The sequence below is a fragment of the Rhinopithecus roxellana genome, chromosome 10 (assembly GCF_007565055.1).
Source record: "Rhinopithecus roxellana isolate Shanxi Qingling chromosome 10, ASM756505v1, whole genome shotgun sequence".
NCBI lineage: Eukaryota > Metazoa > Chordata > Mammalia > Primates > Cercopithecidae > Rhinopithecus > Rhinopithecus roxellana.
In genome coordinates, this window is record NC_044558.1 from 129,357,882 (window position 1) to 129,370,908 (window position 13,027).

Sequence of the window (13,027 nt, forward strand, 5' to 3'; positions counted from 1 at the left end):
ACACTAGATATCTGAAACTCTATGCCATTAACTAATTAACTGTAAAAACACTGATGCTAACCACGCGCTAGTTACTAGGAATCCAATGGTGCACGTCAGAAACAGTGCCTGTGGTTTTAGACTATATAAATCAGATTATAGTAGTCGCAGTAGCTGTGGGTATATTGTAGGGGTATATGATCTAAAAGATAGGGAAATAAGCAATGATACAATCATACAAAGGTGTAAACTTGAAGTTGGTGAAGTAAACACTTTAGAATGATTTTTCTGTCTGCCATAAACTCTAACTTCACATTTCTGGCCAGCTCTGAACCTGTCCATTACCTTGCCGCAGGTCTCCTTTCACCTTTTCATTTGACGACTCCTTTATCCTTTCCCTTTAATCTGTAGTCTCCTTATCCAACATCCAGAGTCTGTATGGCACATTCTAACAGCCATCCTCCATTACAACCCAACATGGACAAAAAGAGGGAGGCAGTAAACTTATTGCTGATATATTGATAATTATTATGTTTATGAAAGGCATTTTATTCAATCCACGTTTCTAATTCTGAAATTTCCAATTGTCATTTAATATTTCCCTCCCAGACACCAGGTTCAACTGGGAATGTTTGGGGAAGGGTATACATCGCTGTTCTTAATGGCTAAACTCCGTCACCTGGCATCCTTCAGCTCCACCCCTTCTGGAGTTGTTTAGATTCAGCTGAGCACTGATGGAGGCCCAAGCATCAAGGAGGGAGAGAGAAGGGAGGGCAGATGGGGAGATATAATGTTTTCCTTTCCAGAAGCATAAGCCATTGAAATGTGTTCAGTTTCTTATGAGAGTTGATAGAGTTGGAGAACTTGACTGAATAAACTTTAAAAACAAAGATCGAAGTGAAATTTTGCTTCTAATGTATGTCTGCGGAGCAGAAAACATAAAATGGAAATACTCCTAATGATCTAACTTATCATTTCATGGCAAGAATCGCACCCTCAGTGTTCTTATTCCTTGAAATGCATTATAAGAAATTCCACACATCTAGGACATACACATTTTGGATTTAGTTGGTGAATGTAATACCTGACCTATCCAGTCTGTTGGTTCTGTTGCAAGAGAGGAACAGTAGTTATCTGATTTAATTCTAAAAACACATTTAAGTGTTGAGATATATAAGATACACCATTTATTTTGGCCAGCCCTATCCTTTGGAAATGGACTACAAGTAAAGCAAGTGAAAACTTGCGGTCCTTCCTGTTCACCTAGCCGAAAGCATTAGTTCTGGTCGAATAGCAATTGCAGAGAGCTTAAAATGCTGGAAACACCTAGAGAAAACACGCTAAACTTAAATAAAAGTTTTCATTCTTACATATAAAAGGATTCATTCTTCAATCGTTTAGAGATTAACCAAATTATGTTATAAAAGAGACACAGGACATTTTAAAGAACTTAGGGCTTTATCATCATCTAGAGCATGTTCAGGATAGACATCGCTTGCAAAAACAAATGCTGTAATCACTTCTTTGAAGCTATTCAGTCCCTAGTTCATGAAATAAGAACTAGAGAATGTATAGCTAGTTAGCTAGCTACCATGGCTGTAACTATGACAGATCCAAGTAGGAAAATCACTGCAAAAATCACCACTGACTTCTGACTTAGTGTCTGATCTGAATCCACCCAATTACTCTTCAGTGGCTGTGAAGTCCCATCCCACACCAAAAGAAATGTTGAAATTACTCAGTAGGTATTCCTTAGACAGATACCGCAATGGGATTTTTAAAAAAAATCCCAAACTGAACAAATAAAGAAAAAAATAAATACCTCGGGCAATAGCTTCACGCTGCTTCAAATGCCTGCCGGTGCACTTGAGCTACCTTCAAAACACCGACTTCCTACACTGTCTTAAGATGAAAATTTCAAACCCGGACGCAGAACTCCTAAAAAAAGCAAAGAGCAACAAAAATTAAGCAGATAGAAAACTAATTCTTGAACAAGACAAGAATTGTATACAAGAAAGGCGGCAATAATAACTCCTAATAATAACTCCTTTCACTGTTTCCAGTTGATTTGAGTAGGAGCCCGCAGTTTTGAGGTAAAACTGGAAACCTGATGCCCACTTCTTCACTTCTCCAGCCGGGCCTCTTCCCTTAATTCTAGAAATAGCGATCGCGAAAGCCAAGTGCCGAGAGAGTGCGAGAGAGTGCGAGGGCGTTTTTGGGTAGCAGAAATGTTAGCTCAAAATCGACAGCTTACAGTTATTCCTAAAAATGTTTAAACGGCATTTATGTAAAAGACACGGATTCACTTACTCCGATGACAGTTTTCCTCCCCTAGGCGAAGCACGCAGTGCGCCGAAGCGGATTATTTTTAGGGTGGTGGGAGACCAGCTGCTGCCTCCTATCGAGTTTCCAAATTGCACAAACTGCTCTGGGCCGGGGCGGACACCGCGACTGTGAGGCGGGAAACTGGGCAGAAGCCCCGCGCGCAGCGCCTGGGGCCGGAGACCCTCCCCATCCCTGCTCTGCTCAGCTTTGACTTGGGGCGCGCGCTACGCCGCGATTTTACAAACTCAAGTCATAGGCGTCCCCTAAACTTCATTAGACACTGAAACTTGGAATATGATTCCATGATTCTCCGGAGTCGGGCTTTCAAACGTTAAAACACTCAAGGTATTCTTATTTCTTTGTTTCGTTTTTTTTTTTTTTTTGTTTTGTTTTGTTTTGTTTTTCCGTGCTATGTAAGCACCCTTTTATTAGCCACGTAAGGAAGCGGATTTGGGGGTTTCGCTGCTTCCCCCTGAACGGATCCGGGAAATGAAGGGCTCATTCTAGATAGAGGCACCCACTGCTGGGCTATGAGTACACGAATGTCTCACAGGAGCAAGGCTGGTTCAAGTGTAATTTTCCACTTTTCCCCGGCGACGTAGAAAACTTGATTTCTCTGGTGGACCAGCCCCCGCGCTATCGAATGGCGACCCTTGCCCACGGTCCCCGAAAGTGAGACGCTGGTTCCCACGGACTGCACAGTCACCCTCTTCTCCTGTTTCCAACCAGAGACGTAATTAACTCTCGAGATAACGTGTTTATATTACGATCACCCCACAACTACTGCCCCGCAAAACACAAGCCGTGAATTCTGTCCCCGACAACCCTCTTTAATTAACACTGGATTTTCTCAAGAGCCAGTTCTGAGTCAGCTTGAGATAAGCATTGTTTTCAGGAACTGTCCTATTCTAATAACGGATGGTCAGCTGGGCTGACTGCTGCCCCCGAGGCTCCGCGTGCCGTCCTCAAGGGGCGCCGCTGCAGGACTGTGGGCTGCTGGCGCTGGTTCCCAGATCTGAACTCTAAACACCGGTGGCCTCCTGGCCTCTGCTACGTAGTGGGCGCAGGCCGACTCCAGCCCTGCCAATCCCAGGGGATTTCTCCGCGGGCGCCCCACTCTTGGGAAGTCGCTGCGTGCCTGGCCTGCGCCAGCGGCTGGGACTTGAACTCGCGGCCGCTAGGGATATGCGAGGCCACATAGGGCCGAAACCTGGGAGGGTCGGAAGACTCCGTTCCTGTGGCCTTTGAACGCTTGACAACTGTACCCTGGAGCTGTCTGCAGCGGCGCGGAGAAATTAGAGCGCGCGCTTCAACAGTGAGGATCCTGGTACTACGGACGGAGTTCAGGGAGACCGGGTGAGCATGCTGGACGCGGGGCCACAGGCTCCCCAGGGCGTCTGTGGAGAGAGAACTGGAAATAGGGGGTGCCGATAATCCCAAGATGAAAACTCTGTGACTACACAAAATGAAGTTTACTTGGGGATTTAAAAAGACTGTTAAAATTCATTAAAGTCATTTACAATGATGTTTAAAAATCATGCTTATTGTAGAAACTTTGGAAGATGTGAAAGTGTACAGAGGAGATCAAGGAGCCCCTCACAGATACACCTGTGCACACACAGCCATAAAACTGCTGAAAACATTTTTGTTATGTTTTAATAAACACAGGCAGTATGGTGTATTGATTAAAAGTGTGGACTAGGAAGACAGCCTGCTTGATATCACATCCTGCTAGTTAGTTCAGTGACTGAATAAATCGCATAAAACCCCTGTGTATCAGCTTCCTCTTCTGTTTAATGGGACAATAAAGGTAAATAATTTAAATAAATATGGAATAATTTTTAAAATAATTTAAATGGCTATATAATATTCCATTGAAAGGTTATACCCTAAGATTCATTTTACCATTGTTTGACATATATTTGCTCAATTTTACTAATATATGTGATATGATGACTTTTTTTTATAAACTTTTTTTCTTCCTAACAAGTAATTTTTTAAGATAAACTATCTGAAAAATAATTACAGGACCAAAAGTGGTAGATATTTTTAAGGCTGTCAATATAGAATGCAAAATCACCTGTCTATAAAGTTCGTATTAAGTTCCCCAAATTGTGTGAGATGACCAATTACACTTACACTCAAACCAGCATTGGATATTGCTATTGTTTATTAAAAAAAATATTTTGGCCGGACGCAGTGGCTCACGCCTGTAATCCCAGCACTTTGGGAGGCCGAGGCAGGTGGATCACGAGGTCAGGAGATCGAGACCATCCTGGCTAACACAGTGAAACCCCGTCTCTACTAAAAATACAAAAAATTAGCCGGGCGTGGTGGTGGGCGCCTGTCTCTCCAGCTACTCGGGAGGCTGAGGAAGAAGAATGGCGTGAACCCAGGAGGCGGAGCTTGCAGTGAGCTGATATCGCTCCACTGCACACCAGCCTGGGAGACAGAGAGACTCCGTCTCAAAAAAAAAAAAAAAAAAAAAAAAAACAGAAGTTAACTTGACAGGTAATATTCAATTCTGTTATTCACGTTCAACGTTTCCCCAATGTTGATTAATCTTTGTATCCCCTCTTTTGTGGCAGTTTGTTCACATACTTGTGTATCTCATGGGTCTTAATGAAGTTTATCATTTGTATAAATGTTTAATGAGGATACTAATCAAATGTTTAATAAGAGGGTACTAGTCCTGCTTCATATATGACACATTTCTCCCAATTTGTCATATTTTTAAAAAATGATAGTGCTGCTGCCTTTCAAAAAAGTAAGAAAAAAGTTTTCATGTGTTCTGTAAAGATTTATTAGAGCACACACTATGTGCTAGACATAGAAGCTAGTGATGAGTCAGATCGCTAGAGTTTATTTCACTTCATTGAACTTTCTTCTAAGGGAAATTTTATGTAGCAAATTTGCCACTTGTTGCCATTGCAATGTATTACAATGCTTTAGTTAATAGATATTTACCTTCATTTATGTTTGCTTAAAGGCGTTAGTAAAAATTTGATTTTGGAATTTATTTTCGCATATACCAGGGGATGAAAATGTGCATTAATACTTTGTTTGCTACAACAGCACCATTTACTGAATAATCTTTGTCTTCTGCATTTTGGTGTAATACCACCTTTGTCATATACACATAATTAGTTCATAATAAGATCTGTTTGCGGGCTACCTATTCTGTTCAATTGATCAGTGTTTCAATTTTTTATTATATAACTATGATTAGACTGATTTGATTATTAGAGATTAAATTATATTTTAACCCTGATAGTGCCAGTCCCCCCTTTTCACTCTTTTCAAAATTTTCAAAACTCCTCTCTTTTGGGGATTTTATTGGAATTTCACTAAATCTAGGAAGTAATTTATAAAGAACATATTTTTAGTGCTTTGTCTCTTCACCCAGAAATGTAGTTTCCCTTTTATTTGTCTTCCTTTTATCTCAATATTAAATTTATACAGGTCTGTGCATATTTTGTAAAGATTGATCATACCAATTTCATATTTTGTTTTAATATTTTGTACTGCTATTAAGGATGTACTATTTATTTTGTCCAAAAAATGTATATTTATCTTATATCCAGACACTTTATTAAGCCTTCTCAGTAATCCCAGGGCTATTTCACCCCGTTACCTTGACTTTCCAGAAATATGATTTCATCTGCAAATAGTGGTACTCTTCCTTCCCTTTTTCAAATACTTACAGCTTGTTTGGATTTTATCTCTACTTTTCATTAACTAAATTCCAGAAGTGTTAAATAATACAAGAAGATAAATCATTGTTTCTTTCAGAAATATATACAATATATTTTTAAATCAACATTGTAAGTATAATTTCCATAAAATAAAAAGTATCCATGATACATGTAAAATCCAAAGTCTTTTGAAATAACCATGATCCCAAAAAGGTAAGTATTTCTGTCTCCTGAGGGAGTTCTCTTGTGCCTTTAGTCAGTCTAACTATCTCTCACTTAGGGTAACAAGTGATCTGAAGTCTATCACTAGAGATTAGTTCACAAATGTCATATAAAAGGAGTCATACAGTACATATTCCCTTGTGGCTGGCTTCTTTAGGTAAGCATAATATTTTTGAGATTCATCCACGTTGTTGTATATATCAATAGTTTATTCCTTTTATTGCTGAGAAGAATTTCACTGTATGAATATGCAGTTTGTTTATTCATTAACCTATATGTATATGTTTGGGTTATTTCCAGTTTTTGGCAGTGATGAATGAAGTTTCAGTGAACAGTTTTGTAAACATAAGTTGTTTTTTTTTTTCCCCACTCGGGTAAATATTAAGCAGTGCATTTACTGAGTCATATGGTAATTATACATTTAACTTTACAGAAATTACCAAAATGTTCTTCAAAGTGATTGAAACATTTTACATTCCCTCCAGAAAAGTATGGCAGTTCCAGTTGCTTCACAATCCTGCCAATATTTAGTATTATCTTGTTTTTCTAAATTTTAGCCCTTATATTGCATGTGGACTAGTTCTTGATTGTGGTTTTAATTTGCATCTACCTTATAATGAATGATTTTGAACACATATTTTCATGGTGTTATTGGTTATTTATGTATTTTTTCATAGTAGGCATAACTCTAAGGTGGCTCCCATGACATTTGATCCTGGTGTTACTCCCATCATTACATTATGCTACATCACAAAAGGGATTTTGCAGAAGTAATTAGGGTTATTAACTGGTTGACTTTAAAATAGGCATATTAGGGGTGACATCAGCAAGATGACAAAGTAGGAGATGCCAACCTTTATGCTTCCACAAAACACAACAAGTAGACAGCTATCCACAAACAAAAATAGACCAAGGAGGGCTCAAAAATCCAGTTAGGAAAAACACAGTGGATCAAACAGAAAAAAAGGTCACTTGGCAGATTGGCTTAGCAATGTCTGTAGATGGCTATAAACAAAGATTAAACAAACAGGGATGAGGTATCTATATTAGCCATATGTTGGGTCCCATCATGATCCACAGTGGCCTACCCTCTAAAGGACCTTGGTAGTCTTAGCCACTGAGGACCTCAATAACCCCCACAGCAGAAAACCCTGTAGTGTTTGTTGGCACTGACACCATTGGCCTACTCTACAGAGGACATCAGCAGCTTTTGCCACGGAGTTAACCAACAGCCATCCCACCATAGATCTCCAGGAGAGGGAAACGTTGCTGCACACTTTCTAAAAGGATGTGCTTTTGTGTTGACCAGAGACCATGGCTGCCATCCCTAACCCCAACTCCATGCCTGCTCTAGAACCCAGAGCCACAATTTCTCTGCACACACATGCACCTCAGACCCCAGTTCTGTGAACACTCTGCACATGCCCACACTCCATACCTAGCTCTATGGCTTTGCACACATACTTGTCTCTCAGGCAGTAGAGCCACTGCTGTCGAAGTATAGCCAGTGCCCTGGACACAGAACCACTGTCTATCTGCATGTGTTCACACTCTGGACCCTAGCTATATGGTCATTTGGCAGGCTCCTGCATCTCAAACACTGGAACTCCTGTCAACGTGGGCTAGCCAGAGCCCTGGACCCTGGAGCTGCTGTCTGTCCACAGTGCCTGCACTCCAGACCCTATCTCTGTGACTACTCCACAGACGCCCACTTGTGCATCAGGCACCATTGTCACTGCCACTGTGAGGGTGACCATGTGCTGGGCTTGGCTCAAAAAGGGATTCCCTCAACCGTGACATCCCATGTGGGAGAAAGAGATCAAGAGGTTCCTAGCAGCCACCAAAGATCCCAACTGCTTTCATCACCACTGCAGACATGCATTGCCTTGGCCATTAAAGAATCCTGCAATCTTTGCCAATGTTAACCTTAGCTGATGAAGCCATGTGGAGATTACAACACTTGGCCTTCACCAAAGCTGTAATTTCCACACTCCATCCAGTCAGTGCCCTCACACCAACCTGCAGGTGAATGTCTTTTCCCAGTGAAGCTAGTCTATAAAGTCTAGAAGGAATAACTACTCCATCAATTGCTCAGATATTAATGCAAAACTGTAAGATACATACAAAGTCAAGGAAACAAACCATCAGAGGAACACAATTTTCCAGGAACTGACCTAAAAGAAATAGAGATCTATAAATTGCTGGGCAAAGAATTTAAAATAAATGTCTTAAGGAAGCTCAGTGAGTTCAAAGAGAACATAGATAACTCTGAAATAGGGAAAACATACAAGGCAGCAGCTCAATGGAGAGAAATCATAAAAAAGAACTTCTGGAGCTAAAGAATGCAATGAATAAAATGAAAAATGCAATAGAGAACATCAACAGCAGGCTTAATCAAGTAGACCAAAAATCTGTGAACTGTAAGACAAATCATTTGAAATTATCTAGTCATTCTAAGTGATGTAACTCAGGAATGAAAAACCAAACATCATATGTTCTCATTCATAAGTGGGAACTAAGTTATGAGGATCTAAAGGCATAAGAATGACATAGTGGACTTGGGGAACTCAGGGGGAAAGAGTGGGAAGGGTGTGAAGGATAAAAGATTACAAACTGGTTGCAGTGTATCATGCTCCAGTGATGGGTGCACCAAAATCTCACAAATCACCACTAAAGAGCTTACTATTGTAACCAAGCACCACCTGTTCCCTAATAATCTATGGAAATAATAATAGAAAAAGAATAAACATTGCAGAATCTCAATCCTTGAACAAAAGCTCTTTGGCATGTCCTTAAACTTTCTTTTCTTTATTAACCTCAACTTTATTCACATTGGAAACCATTGTATGTTATCTACTGGACCTATTTTTAATAGTCTTTCTTATCATATAAGCAATTCAGGAATACATTCTCCTTTTAAAAGATTACATTAATTTTACATAATTGAAAAAATATGAAATTATCCAGTCAGAGAACGAAATAGAAAAAAATGACAAAAGAAGAGAGTCTATGTGAATGATTGGACACCATCAAGCAAAATAATATTTGCATTAAACAATATTTGCATTATGCAATTTGAAGGAGAAAAGAGGAAAATGGACCAGAAGCTTATTTATTTAAAGATATAATGGCTGAAAACTTCCAAAATCTGGAAGGAGGCATGAACATCCTGAAATAAACCTGAAACTTCCCACACTGATTAAAGCTAAAGAGAACTTCACCAAGACATGTTATAGTAATGCTGCAAAAAAATCAAATAGTAAGAATTTTGAAAACTCAAAGAGAAAAAAAGAAAGCTTATCTCATACAAGGAAACTTCTATAATGCTATCAACAGATTTCTCACTGGAAACCTCGCAGGCCAGAAGAGAGCAGAATAATATATTCAAAGTGCTGAAATTTACAAAACTGGCAACCAAAAATACTTTACCTAGAAAAGCTGATCTTCAAAATGAAGGAGAGAGAAAGACTTTCCAGACAAAGTAAAGCTAAGGGAGTTCATCATCACCAGACATGCTTTAAAATAAATGCTAAAGGAAATTCTTCAAGCTGAAATGAAAAGAGACTAATTAGTAACATGAAAATATATGAACATATAAAACTCACTCGTAAAGGAAAGCATATAATGGAATTTAGAATACTCTAATACTCTAATGGTGGTGTGTAAATAAGTTAACTCTAGTATAAAGGTTAAAAGACAAAAATATTTAAAAATAGCTAAATGTTAAAAATTTGCTAATGAGTATACAATATAAACTATATTATGACATCAAAACACAAATTGTTGTGAGAATAAAAAGGTAGAGGTTTTTCTAAGCAATTGCAGTTAGGTTGTTGTCAGCTTAAAATAGACTATTATAACTACAAGATGTTTTATGTAAGCTTCATGGTAACTACCAAGAAAAAACCTATAGTAGACTCACAAAAGATAAAGAGAGAGAGAGAGAAAAAGCATACCACTACTATTTGATAGTTTGATAGAAAACTATCAAATCTCAAAGAAAGACATCAAGAAAAAAAAAAAACTATGAAACAGAAAACAGTGAGTTGACAATAGTAAGTTTTTATATAGCAATAATTAGTTTACATGTAAATTGATTAAATTCTTTGATACATCAATCAATTGCTAAATAGACGTTTTAAAGGGCCCAACTATTTGCTGCCTGTGAAATACTTCAGTTTTCAGGACACATACAGGCTGAAAACGAAGGGATGAAAAATATATTCCACACACATGAAAACTAAAATAGGGCAGGGATGGGTAGTTATACTTTAATCACACAAAATAGACTTTACCTCAAAAATGAAACAAGAAAAAATATAATTATGTTACAATAAGGGGGTCATATAACAACTGTAAATATATAGGTTTCGAACATTAGAGTATGTAAGTATATTAAGCACATATTAACCCAACTAAATGAAGAAATAAACAGCAATGTAATAACCATAAGGAATTTTAACACCCCACTTTCAGCAATAGATAGATAATTCAGATATAAAAATCAATAAGGAAACACTGGAATTGACATATTAGTCCAAACTGATCTAACAGGCATGTACAGAACACTCCATCCAACAATAATAGAATACAAATTCTTCTCACCTGCACACAGAATATTCCCTAGGATGGATTATATGTTAGGTCACAAAGCATGTCTTTAAAAGTTTAAGAAGATTGAAATCATACCAACTATCTTTTCCAACCACCATGGTATAAAATTAGAAATGAATAACAGGAGGAATCTTGAAAAAGCCACAAATATGTGGAAACTAAAGAACATACTCCTGAACAATTAATGCATCAAAGAAGAAATCAAAAGAGAAATACTTTTAAATCTTGAGACCTGTGGAAATGGAAACACAGCCTCCCAAAACTTGTGGGATGCAGCAAAACCAGTACAGGGGGAATTTGATAACAATAAATACCTACATTAAGAAAAATGAAAGATCTCAAATAGAAAAGCCCTAATGTTACACCTCAATGAACTAGAAAAAGAAAAAACTAAGCCCATAATTAGCAGAAGGGAGAAAATAACAATGCTCAGAGTTGAAATACATAAAATAGAGACAAGAAAAACAAAAGACCAATAAAATGAAGAGCTGATATTTTGAAAAGAGAAACAAACTTTAAAATTCTTAGCTATACTAAGAAAAAAGAGAGAAGACTCAAAAATGAAAGAGAAGCCATTATAACTGATGTGACAGAAATACAAAAGAGCATAACAGATTACTATGAAAAATTACATGTCAATAAATTGGATAACCCCCAAAAGAAGGATAAATTCCTAGAAACACAAAACCTACCAAAATTGAATCACGAAGAAATACAAAATCTGAGGAGGCCTAAAATTAGTCAGGAGATTGAATCAGTAATCAAAAATCTCCCAACAACGGAAAGTCAGTACCAGATGACTTCACAAAGGAATTCTGCCAAACATTTAAAGAAAAATTAATACTAATTATTCTCAAATGCTTCCAAAAAATTGAAGAGAATGGAACACTTCCAAACTTATTTTATGAGGCTAGAATTTCCATTATACCAAAGCCAGACAAGAAAATTACAAGTAAAGAAAATAGCAGCCAAAATTCCTGCTGGACATAGATGTAAAATTCTCAACAAAATAGTAGCAAACCAAATTCAACAGCACATTAAAAGGATCATACACCATGATTAAGTGTGATTTATCCCAGGGATGATTCAACATATGCAAATCAATAAACGTGATAAACCATATTAACAGAATGAAGGGCGAAAATCATATGATCATTTCAATAGATACAAAATGTTTTCAAAATATTCAACATATTTTATAATAAAAATTCTCAATAAATTTTATATTTAAAAGGAATATCCCTCAACATAATAAATGTCATATGTAGCCAGTCCATGGCTGACATCTTATTCATCATGAAAAGCTGGAAAGCACTTCCTTTAAAGTCAGGAAGAAGACAAGGGTGACCACTCTCATCGCTCTATTCAGCATACTACTAAAAGTCTTAGCCAGAATAATTAGGCAAGAAAAAGAAATTTTAAAAACATTCAAATTAGAAATGAAGCAGTATAATTTACAGATGACATGAACTTTTATGTGGAAAACTCTAAAAGCTGCACCAAAAAAACTGTTAAAACAAATAAACAAGTTCATAAAGTTGCAGGATATAAAATCAACATACAAAAATCAGTTGTGGCCAATGCCCTAACAACAACCTAAAAGAGGAATGATGAAAGCAACCCAATTTCAGTAACATAAAAACACAGTAAAATACTCAGGAATAAATTTAACTAAGAACCAAAAGATTTGTACAATGAAAACTGTAAGACATTGATGAAAGAAACTGAAAACATACATTTGCAGCAACATAGATGGAACTGGAGATTAATATGTTAGCTACAATAAGCCAGGCACAGAAAGAGAAATATAGTATGTTCTCATTCATATATAGAAACTAAAAAAGTTAATCTCATGTAGACAGAGAATAAAATAATGGTAGCCAGAGGCTGGGAAGCAGGTGGGAGTTGCCAGGGGAGAATTAAGAGAGGTTGGTTAATGACCACAAAAATACAGTTAGATGGAATGAGTTCTAGTGTTCAATAGCACAGTAGAGTGACTATAGTTAATTATAATTTATTGTGTCTTTCAAAATAATTAAAAGATAAGATTTTAAATATTCCCAACACAGAGAAATGGCAAATATTTGAGGTGATAGATTATCCTAATCACATTTGAATATTACATATTGTGTGCATGTATCAAAATGTCACATGTACCCCCAAATATGACAATTATTACGTATCAATTTTTA

At 37.3% G+C, this 13,027-nt stretch overlaps 1 protein-coding gene across 4 annotated transcripts in view; it reads right to left on the bottom strand.

The window, feature by feature from the left end:
- Nucleotides 1-2,631, bottom strand: part of ABCC9 (ATP binding cassette subfamily C member 9) — a 140,161-nt gene extending 137,530 nt beyond the window's left edge. For 2 of the 4 annotated variants that reach the window (XM_010361201.2, XM_010361200.2), the window contains exons 1-2: nucleotides 2,290-2,617; nucleotides 1,802-1,917 (exon numbers count right to left, since the gene is read on the bottom strand). The gene's annotated coding sequence lies outside the window, so the exon portion shown is untranslated. Of the gene's footprint in view, nucleotides 1-1,801; nucleotides 1,918-2,289 lie in introns of all 4 variants that reach the window. The other 2 variants (XM_010361202.2, XM_010361199.2) reach the window with 2 other exon arrangements.
- Nucleotides 2,632-13,027: the final 10,396 nt, after the last annotated feature.